The following is a 10,869-nucleotide window of genomic DNA, read 5'->3' as shown; positions in this document are numbered from 1 at the left end:
CCCGTTCCGGCACCTTGCCGGAGGGGGAATCCCTCTCTGGTGGCCATCTTCATCATCCCGGTGCTCTCCATGACGAGGAGGGAGTAGTTCTCCCTCAGAGTTGAGGGTATGTACCAGTAGCTATGTGTTTGATCTCTCTCTCTCTCTCTCTCGTGTTCTTGAGGTGATATGATCTTGATGTATCGCGAGCTTTGCTATTATATTTGGATCTTATGATGTTTTCTCCCCCCTCTACTCTCCTGTAATGGATTGAGTTTCCCCTTTTGAAGTTATCTTATCGAATTGAGTCTTTAAAGATTTGAGAACACTTGTTGTATGTCTTGTCGTGTGTATCTGTGGTGACAATGGGATATCATGTGATTCACTTGATGTATGTTTTGGTGATCAACTTGCGGGTTCCTCCCATGAACCTATGCATAGGGGTTGGCACACGTTTTCGTCGTGATTCTTCGGTAGGAACTTTGGGGCACTCTTTGAGGTTCTATGTGTTGGTTGAATAGATGAATCTGAGATTGTGTGATGCATATCGTATAATCATACCCACGGATACTTGAGGTGACATTGGAGTATCTAGGTGACACTAGGGTTTTGGTTGATTTGTGTCTTAAGGTGTTATTCTAGTACGAACTCTATGGCTGTTTGTGACACTTAAAGGAATAGCCCAACGGATTGATTGGAAAGAATAACTTTGAGGTGGTTTCATACCCTATCATAATCTCTTCGTTTGTTCTCCGCTATTAGTGACTTTGGAGTGACTCTTTGTTGCATGTTGAGGGATAGTTATGTGATCCAATTATGTTATTATTGTTGAGGGAACTTGCACTAGCGAAAGTATGAACCCTAGGCCTTGTTTCAACGCATTGCAATACCGTTTGTGCTCACTTTTATCATTAGTTACCTTGCTGTTTTTATATTTTCGGATTACAAAAACCTTTATCTGCCATCCATATACCACTTGTATCACCATCGCTTCGCCGAACTAGTGCACCTATACAATTTACCATTGTATTGGATGTGTTGGGGACAGAAGAGACTCTTTGTTATTTGGTTGCAGGGTTGCTTGAGAGAGACCATCTTCATCCTACGCCTCCTACGGATTGATAAACTTTAGGTCATCCACTTGAGGGAAATTTGCTACTGTCCTACAAACCTCTGCACTTGGAGGCCCAACAACGTCTACAAGAAGAAGGTTGTGCAGTAGACATCAAGCTCTTTTCTGGCGCCGTTGCTGGGGAGGTGAGTGCTTGAAGGTATACCTTTATATCTTGCAATCGAGTCTTTTAGTTTCTTATTTTATCACTATTTAGTTTATAAAAGAAAATTACAAAAAATGGAATTGAGTTTGCCTCATACGCTTCATCTTTTTAATATCTTTCATGAGTATGATGGAAAGGAAAATTGTGCCGAAGTGTTAGAAGAAGAATGCATTAAAATGTTTGGCACTAAATCTTTGAATGATGAGCATGATTGCAATGTTGTTAGTATGAACTCCTTGAATATCCATGGTACTAATGATGATTGCACTAGTTACGATGAAAATGTCTCCTATAAACATGTCAATTTTTGTGGAGTGCATTGGGTTTGCAAGTACACACCAAATAGGGAAGATAGATATTGCAAGAGGCATAAGCACTTAGAAACTAAATTGTTGCAAGGCTAGATGATTGTGCTGAAAATTTAAATTTTCTTGGCCGTACTTGTGGACTTTGCAATGGAAGTGGTCATTTAGCTATCCGATGCAAATTGTTTCATGATCTAATCGTGTCCAAAAATTGTGATGACTTGATTTCCCTTGCACATTATAGTGAACTTAGTTTGCTTATGGGCTATGAAGAAATGAAACGTATAACTAACTATCTTCCAGAATTTGCCCGTTATAAACTTCTTGGATTTGATCTAGAGGAAATTTATATGTATTGTACGGTGAATTGTATTGAAAATCCTTATATTTCCAACTACATAAAGAAAATAAAACAAATAGAAGATGTAGAGAATACTAATGAAAGGGAAGAGACTTCCCAATACCCTCCTATTATTTCTTATGATGAATCAGGTAACGAGGAGGAACCTCCTATTCAACCAATCTCATTAATAAGGAGCTCCAAAAAGAGGATTGAACCCACACATGATGTGATGAAGAAGAAGAACAGAAAAAGGAAGAGAGGTAAAAAGATATCTCTCCCAAGTAATGCTTCTCCTATTACTATTGCACCTCATGAAAATATAATTGTGGAAGATAATGATACTTCTTATGATCTTGAAAATCTTTTTGGCACTTGCTTGGAAGAATATGATAATTGCTATACTATTGGTGCTATCCATACTATTAATGATGAGAGTGATTATGCTTATGATATGAAAAGCCCCAAGCTTGGATGATATGTTTGATGAAGATGATTTTTTTGAGAATATATTTGCGGCAATTAATGTTTGTCCCAATCTTGGGGATGCTACGTTTAATGAAGATGATATTTTTAGTGACCCAAATTTTGATATGCAAATTTATAATGATGATAGCATGCCTCCTACTTACGATGATTATTGTGATGATACTTATGTTATAAAAAGTAGTGATTATATTTATAAAACTTGTCATGATTATGATTACCCTTTTTCTGAACATTACTCTTTTAATGTGGAAACAATTTATAGTGTTCGAGTTTCTTGTGATACTCCCACTATTTCGAATGAGAAGAATCTTGCTTATGTGGAGAGTAGTAAATTTTCTATGCTTGTAGATCATGAAAAGAATGCTTTAGGTGCTGGTTATATAGTTGAATTAATTCATGATGCTACTGAAAATTATTATGAGGGAGGAACTTATGCTTGTAGGAATTGCAATAATATCAAGTTTCCTCTCTATGTGCTTAAATTTTTGAAGTTATGCTTGTTTTGCTTTCCTATGCAAGTTGATTCTTGTTCCCACAAGTTGTTTGCTCACAAAATTCCTATGCATAGGAAGAGGGTTAGACTTAAATGTGCTAGTCATATTATTAATGATGCTCTATTTATGTTTCAATTCTAATCTTTTATGTGAGCATCATTGAAATCATCATGCCTAGCTAGGGGCGTCAAACAATAGCGCTTGTAGGGAGGCAACCCAACTTTATTTTTGTTACTTGATTTTTGTTACTGTTTATTAATAAATAATTTATCTAGCCTCTTTTTAGATGTGGTTTTATGATTTTAATTAGTGTTTGTGCCAAGTAGAACCTTCGGGAAGACTTGGGGAAAGTCTTGTTGATCATGCTGTAAAAAACAGAAACTTTAGCGCTCACGAGAATTGCTGACATTTTTTATTGGAGAGTGATATTTAGTTATTCCTTTTGAATATGATTGATAGATAAATTCCTCAGTTCCAGCAATTTATTTTAGAATTTTTGGGGTTCCAGAAGTTTGCGTTAGTTACAGATTACTACAGACTGTTCTGTTTTTGACAGATTCTGTTTTTCGTGTGTTGTTTGCTTATTTTGATGAATCTATGGCTAGTAAAATAGTTTACAAACCATAGATAAGTTGGAATATAGTAGATTTAACACCAATATAAATAAATAATGAGTTCATTACAGTACCTTGAAGTGGTGTTCTGTTTTCTTTCGCTAACGGAGCCCGCGAGTTTTCTGTTAAGTTTTGTGTTGTGAAGTTTTCAAGTTTTGGGTAAAGATTCGATGGACTATGGAATAAGGAGTGGCAAGAGCCTAAGATTGGGGACACCCAAGGCACCCCAAGGTAATATTCAAGGACAACCAAAAGCCTAAGCTTGGGGATGCCCCGGAAGGCATCCCCTCTTTCGTCTCCGTTCATTGGTAATACTTGGAGCTATATTTTTATTCGCCACATGATATGTGTTTTGCTTGGAGCGTCATTTTATTTACTTTTGTTTTGCTTGCTATTTGAATAAAATACCAAGATCTGAAATTCTTAAATGTTAGAGAGTCTTTATATAGTTGCATAATTATTCGACTACTCATTGATCTTCACTTATATCTTTCGGAGTAGTTTGTCTTTTGCTCTAGTGCTTCACTTATATCTTTTTAGAGCACGGTGGTAGTTTTATTATATAGAAATAGATGAACTCTAATGCTTCACTTATATTATTTTGAGAGTCATAAATAGCATGGTAATTTCCTTAAATAATCCTAATATGCTAGGTATTCAAGATTAGTAAAAAAATATTATGAGTGTTTTGAATACTAAGAGAAGTTTGATGCTTGATGATTGTTTTGAGATATGGAGGTAATAATATCAAAGTCGTGCTAGTTGAGTAGTTGTGAATTTTAGAAATGCTTGTGTTGAAGTTTACAAGTCCCGTAGCATGCACGTATGGTAAACGTTGTGTAACAAATTTGAAACATGAGGTGTTATTTGATTGTCTTCCTTATGAGTGGCGGTCGGGGACGACCGATGATCTTTTCCTACCAATCTATCCCCCTAGGAGCATGCGCGTAGTGCCGAGGTTTTTGATGACTTGTAGATTTTTGCAATAAGTATGTGAGTTCTTTATGACTAATGTTGAGTCCATGGATTATACGCACTCTCACCCTTCCATCATTGCTAGCCTCTTCGGTACCGTGCATTGCCCTTTCTCATATTGAGAGTTGGTGCAAACTTCGCCTGTGCATCCAAACCCCGTGATATGATACGCTCTTTCACACATAACCCTCCTTATATCTTCCTCAAAACAGCCACCATACCTACCTATTATGGCATTTCCATAGCCATTCTGAGATATATTGCCATGCAACTTTCCACCGTTCCGTTTATCATGACACATTCATCATTGTCATATTGCTTAGCATGATCATGTAGTTGACATAGTATTTGTGGCAAAGCCACTGTTCATAATTCTTTCATACTTGTCACTCTTGGTTCATTGCATATCCTGGTACACCGCCGGAGGCATTCATATAGAGTCATATCTTGTTCTAGTATCGAGTTGTAATCATTGAGTTGTAAATAAATAGAAGTGTGATGATCGTCATTTTCTAGAGCATTATCCCGAGTGAGGAATTATAAACAAAAAAGAGAGAGAAAGGCCATAAATAAAAAAGGAGAAAGGCCAAATAAATAATAAAATAAAATAATGAAAAAATGAGAGAAAAAGAGAGAAGGGACAATGTTACTATCCTTTGCCACACTTGTGCTTCAAAGTAGCACCGTAATCTTCATGATAGAGAGTCTCTTGTTTTGTCACTTTCATATACTAGTGGGAATTTTCATTATAGAACTTGGCTTCTACATTCCAACAAAGGGCCTCCTCAAGTGCCCTAGGTCTTCGTGATCAAGCAAGTTGGATGCACACCCACTTAGTTTCTTTTGTTGAGCTTTCATACATTTATAGCTCTAGTGCATCCGTTGCATGGCAATCCCTACTCCTTGCATTAACATCAATCGATGGGCATCTCCATAGCCCACTGATTAGCCTCGTTGATGTGAGACTTTCTCCCTTTTTGTCTTCTCCACATAACCCCCATCATCATATTCTATTCCACCCATAGTGTTATATTCATGGCTCACGCTCATGTATTGTGTGAAGGTTTATAAGGTTTGAGATTACTAAAGTATGAAACAATTGCTTGGCTTGTCATCGGGGTTGTGCATGATGAGAGCATTCTTGTGTGACGAAAATGGAGCACGACTAAACTATATGATTTTGTAGGGATGAACTTTCTTTGGCCATGTTATTTTGAGAAAACATAATTTCTTAGTTAGTATGCTTGAAGTATTATTATTTTTATGTCAATATGAACTTTTGTCCTGAATCTTTCGGATCTGAATATTCATACCACAATTAAGAATAATTACATTGAAATTATGCCAAGTAGCATTCCACATCAAAAATTCAGTTTTTATCATTTACCTACTCGAGAACGAGCAGGAATTAAGCTTGGGGATGCTGATATGTCTCCAACGTATCTATAATTTTTTTATTGTCCCATGCTATTATATTATCTGTTTAGGATGTTTATGGGCTTTATTATATACTTTTATATTATTTTTGGGACTAACCTATTAACCCAGAGCCCAGTGCCAGTTTCTGTTTTTTCCTTGTTTTAGAGTATCGCAGAAAAGGAAAATCAAACGGAGTCCAATTGACCGAAAACTTCACAGAACTTATTTTTGGAAGGAAAGCAACCTGGGAGACTTGGATTCCACGTAAGGGAAGAAACAGGGGGGCGCGCCCACCCCCCTGGGCGCGCCCTCCACCCTCGTGGGCCCCTCGTGGCTCCCCTGATGTACTTCTTCCTCCTATATATACCCATATACCCTAAAACGATCGGGGAGCACAATAGATCAGGAGTTCCGCCGCCAGAAGCCTCTGTAGCCACCTAAAGCCAATCTAGACCCGTTCTGGCACCTTGCCGGAGGGGGAATTCTTCTCTGGCGGCCATCTTCATCATCCCGGTGCTCTCCATGAGGAGGAGGGAGTAGTTCTCGCTCAGGGCTGAGGGTATGTACCAGTAGCTATCTGTTTAATCTCTCTCTCTCTCTCTCGTGTTCTTGAGGTGATACGATCTTGATGTATCGCAAGCTTTGCTATTATATTTGGATCTTATTGTGTTTTCTCCCCCCTCTACTCTCTTGTAATGGATTGAGTTTCCCCTTTTGAAGTTATCTTATCGGATTGAGTCTTTAAAGATTTGAGAACACTTGATGTATGTATTGCCGTGTGTATCTGTGGTGACAATGGGATATCACATGATTCACTTGATGTATGTTTTGGTGATCAACTTGCGGGTTCCGCCCATGAACCTATGCATAGGGGTTGGCACACGTTTTCGCCGTGATTCTTCGGTAGGAACTTTGGGGCACTCTTTGAGGTTATGTGTTGGTTGAATAGATGAATCTGAGATTGTGTGATGCATATCGTATAATCATACCCACGGATACTTGAGGTGACATTGGATTATCTAGGTGACATTAGGGTTTTGGTTGATTTGTGTCTTAAGGTGTTATTCTAGTACGAACTCTAGGGCTGTTTGTGACACTTATAGGAATAACCCAACGGATTGATTGGAAAGAATAACTTTGAGGTGGTTTCGTACCCTACCATAATCTCTTCGTTTGTTCTCTGCTATTAGTGACTTTGGAGGACTCTTTGTTGCATGTTGAGGGATAGTTATGTGATCCAATTATGTTATTATTGTTGAGGGAACATGCACTAGCGAAAGTATGAACCCTAGGCCTTGTTTCAACGCATTGCAATACCATTTGTGCTCACTTTTATCATTAGTTACCTTGCTGTTTTTATATTTTCAGATTACAAAAACCTTTATCTACCATCCATATACCACTTGTATCACCATATCTTCGCTGAACTAGTGCACCTATACAATTTACCATTGTATTGCGTGTGTTGGGGACACAAGAGACTCTTTGTTATTTGGTTGCAGGGTTGCTTGAGAGAGACCATCTTCATCCTACGCCTCCTACGATTAATAAACCTTAGGTCATCCACTTGAGGGAAATTTGCTACTGTCCTACACACCTCTGTACTTGGAGGCCCAACAACGTCTACAAGAAGAAGGTTGTGTAGTAGACATCACTAACATACTTTCTCTACTTGGATCATATGCACTTATGATTGGAACTCTAGCAAGCATCCGCAACTACTAAAGATCATTAAGGTCATGAAACCCAACCATAGCATTAAGTATCAAGTCCTCTTTATTCCCATACGTCATACCCCACCTAATCGGGTTTAAGTTCCTGTCACTCTCGCAACCCACCATAAGCGAACCATGAACATATTGCAACACCCTACAGAAGGGGGCCCTCACGTTTGTGCGAGAATGGAGGGAACGGTAGGACAGCACCATAAATAAAATATACAATCATACCAACCAAGATCACGATTAACCCATAGGACAAAACTGATCTACTCAAACATCATAGGATAACCATAGATCCTTGGGAAATAATATATGGAGTTGAGCACCATGTTTAAGTAGAGATTAAGTGGGGAGAAGAGGTGTTACACCACTTTATAGAGGGGGAGAAAGTTGATGTTGACGGTAGCAAGATTGTTGATGTAGATCGCCGTCCCGATCGTTGCCCTGATGGCACTCCGGCGCCACCAGAAGCGAGGAGGAGAGAGTCCCCCTCCTTATTCTTCTTCCTTGGCCTACCCCCTAGATGGTAGGAGAGTTCCCCCTCTGGTCCTTGGTCTCCATGGTCGCGGAGGGGCAGGAGCCCCTCCGAGATTGGATCTCCCTCTCTGTTCTCTTCTGTTTCGCGTTCCCAGATCTGGCCGAAAACCGTTTCTTATATTCCTGGAGATCCGCAACTCCGATTGCGCTGAGATTTTAACATGAATTTTTTTCGAATATAAGGTTCCTTACGCCCTAAGTAGTGGTCCAACCTACGTACGAGGCCTCCGTTTGCGGTGATTCCAACTCCCAAAAATCACATATATTCCAAAATATTTCTCCGTGAAATTTTATTGCATTTGGACTTCGTTTGATATGGATACTTTGCGCTACAAAAAACATGCAGAAAACAGGAACTGGCACTGGGCACTGGATCAATAGGTTAGTCCAATAAATCATATAAAAAATGCCAAAAGTATGTAAAAGTTGTATAATATTGGCATGAAACAATCAAAAATTATAGATACGACGAAGACGTATCAGGAGTATATCCTCGCGGTTGGGAGGTTGTAAATCCTAGCTGCGGGGATCTGCACCAACGATCTACATCGACTCTACTTCCGCTATGCTACGAGTCGGTAATGATCAAATTAAACCTTGTATGCCATCTCCATAGTGATCCTGCGTGTGCTCGTTGTACCGATTTTTTTTGTTCTCTGTCGCGTTACCCTGCAAAGAGCTCAGCCGGCCATGCCCAGGAGCTCAGGACGCCGTTGTGTGCCGACCATGTCTAGGAGCTCGCGGCGCCGCGCCTAGCAGCTAGAGCAGCCATCGCCGTTCCCAGGAGCTCAGGTTGCCATGACCAGGAATAGCGGGAGCCGCAACATTCAGGAGGAGCAACAACTCCATCGCGTGCAGTAGCAGGAACGCCGCTTGCAGCAGCCGGCACACCCTTGAGCTCTGCCGCCAGAGCAAGGCCGGCCGACGTGCATGGGTCCCTTCGTCAACTCCGGCGATGAGCTCACCAGTGGGGGCCCGATTGATTTTTATATTTTTTGGTAGGGACTTGATTGCTTTTTAAAAAATTATAGGGACCTGATTGCTTTTATTTTTTATGTAGGGGCTTGATTGACTTTTATAGATATGTGGGGCCCATCTATCATGACCTTTCAATGGTCAACCTAACGGTCAACCTGGCTAATGGACCCAAGTTATCATAATCAGAATCAACTTTAAAAAACATGGTCATATGGGTTTTTTGGAACAGCTAACCAATTTTGTGGTAGCTTTTTAGGAAATTAAGAAAACAGGTAGTTTTTTGTAACCCTGGCCTGTAATGTGGTCGCTTTTAGCTATTTACTCTAACTTTAACAACGATTAACATTGAATTTCACTAAGATTTCAACACCGATTTCAATCATTAAGGGGCAACTGCTACCTCTTGAGCATGCATTGGTTTTCCCTTGAAGAGGAAAGGGTGATGTAGCAAAGTAGCGTAAGTATTTCCCTCAGTTTTGAGAACCAAGGTATCAATCCAGTAGGAGACAACGCACAAGTCACCTAGTACCTGCACAAAAAATAAAGAACCTTGCAACCAATGCGATAAAGGGGTTGTCAATCCCTTCACGGTCACTCACAAAAGTGAGATCTAATAGAGATAGTAAAGTAAATATTTTTGGTATTTTTGTTGTATAGATTGGAAAGTAAAGATTGCAAAATAGTAAACGAGATGTGATGTAAATAAAAGAGATGTAATATAATAAGAAAGAGACCCGGGGGCCATAGGTTTCACTAGTGGGTGAACAAATTACTGCCGAGCAATTGATAGAAAAGCACATAGTTATGAAGATATCTAAGGCAATGATCATGAATATAGGCATCACGTCCGTGTCAAGTAGACCGAAACGATTCTGCATCTACTACTATTACTCCACACATCGACCACTATCCAGCATGCATCTAGACTTCTAGAGTATTAAGTTCATAAGAACGGAGTAACGCATTCAGCAAGATGACATCATGTAGAGGGATAAACTCAAGAAATATGATATAAACCCCATCTTTTTATCCTCGATGACAACAATACAATACGTGCCTTGTTGCCCCTACTGTCACTGGGAAACGACACCGCAAGATTGAACCCAAAGCTAAGCACTTCTCCCATTGCAAGAAAGATCAATCTAGTAGGCCAAACTAAACCGATAATTCGAAGAGACTTGCAAAGATATCAAATCATGCATATAAGAATTCAGCGAATAACCAAATAATATTCATAGATAATCTTGTTCATAAATCCACAATTCATCGGATCTCGACAAACACATCGCAAAAGAGTATTACATCGAATAGATCTCCAAGAACATTGAGGATAACTTTGTATTGAGAATCAAAGAGAGAGAATAAGCCATATAGCTAATAACTATGGACCCAAAGGTCTGTAGTAAACTACTCACGCTTCATCGGAGAGGCAATGGTGTTGATGTAGAAGCCCTCCGTGATCGATTCCCCCTCCGGCAGATCGCCGGAAAAGGGCCCAAGATGGGATCTCACGGGTGCAGAAGGTTGCAGCGGTGGGAAAGTGGTTTCGTGGCTCTCCCTGATGTTTCTAGGGTATAAGAGTATATATAGGCGAAAGAAGTACGTCTGTGAAGCTATGAGGGGCCCACGAGGGTGGGGGCGCACCTACCCCCCTGGGCGCGCCCTCCTGCCTCGTGGCTTCCTCGTGGAGTTCCAGACTTCGACTCCAAGTCTTCGGGATTGCTTTCGGTCCAAGAAAGAT

Source organism: Triticum dicoccoides, chromosome 1A, assembly GCF_002162155.2.
Source record: "Triticum dicoccoides isolate Atlit2015 ecotype Zavitan chromosome 1A, WEW_v2.0, whole genome shotgun sequence".
Lineage (NCBI taxonomy): Eukaryota > Viridiplantae > Streptophyta > Magnoliopsida > Poales > Poaceae > Triticum > Triticum dicoccoides.
The sequence above is the reverse complement of the archived record's forward strand: the minus strand, read 5'-3'. Positions refer to the sequence as shown.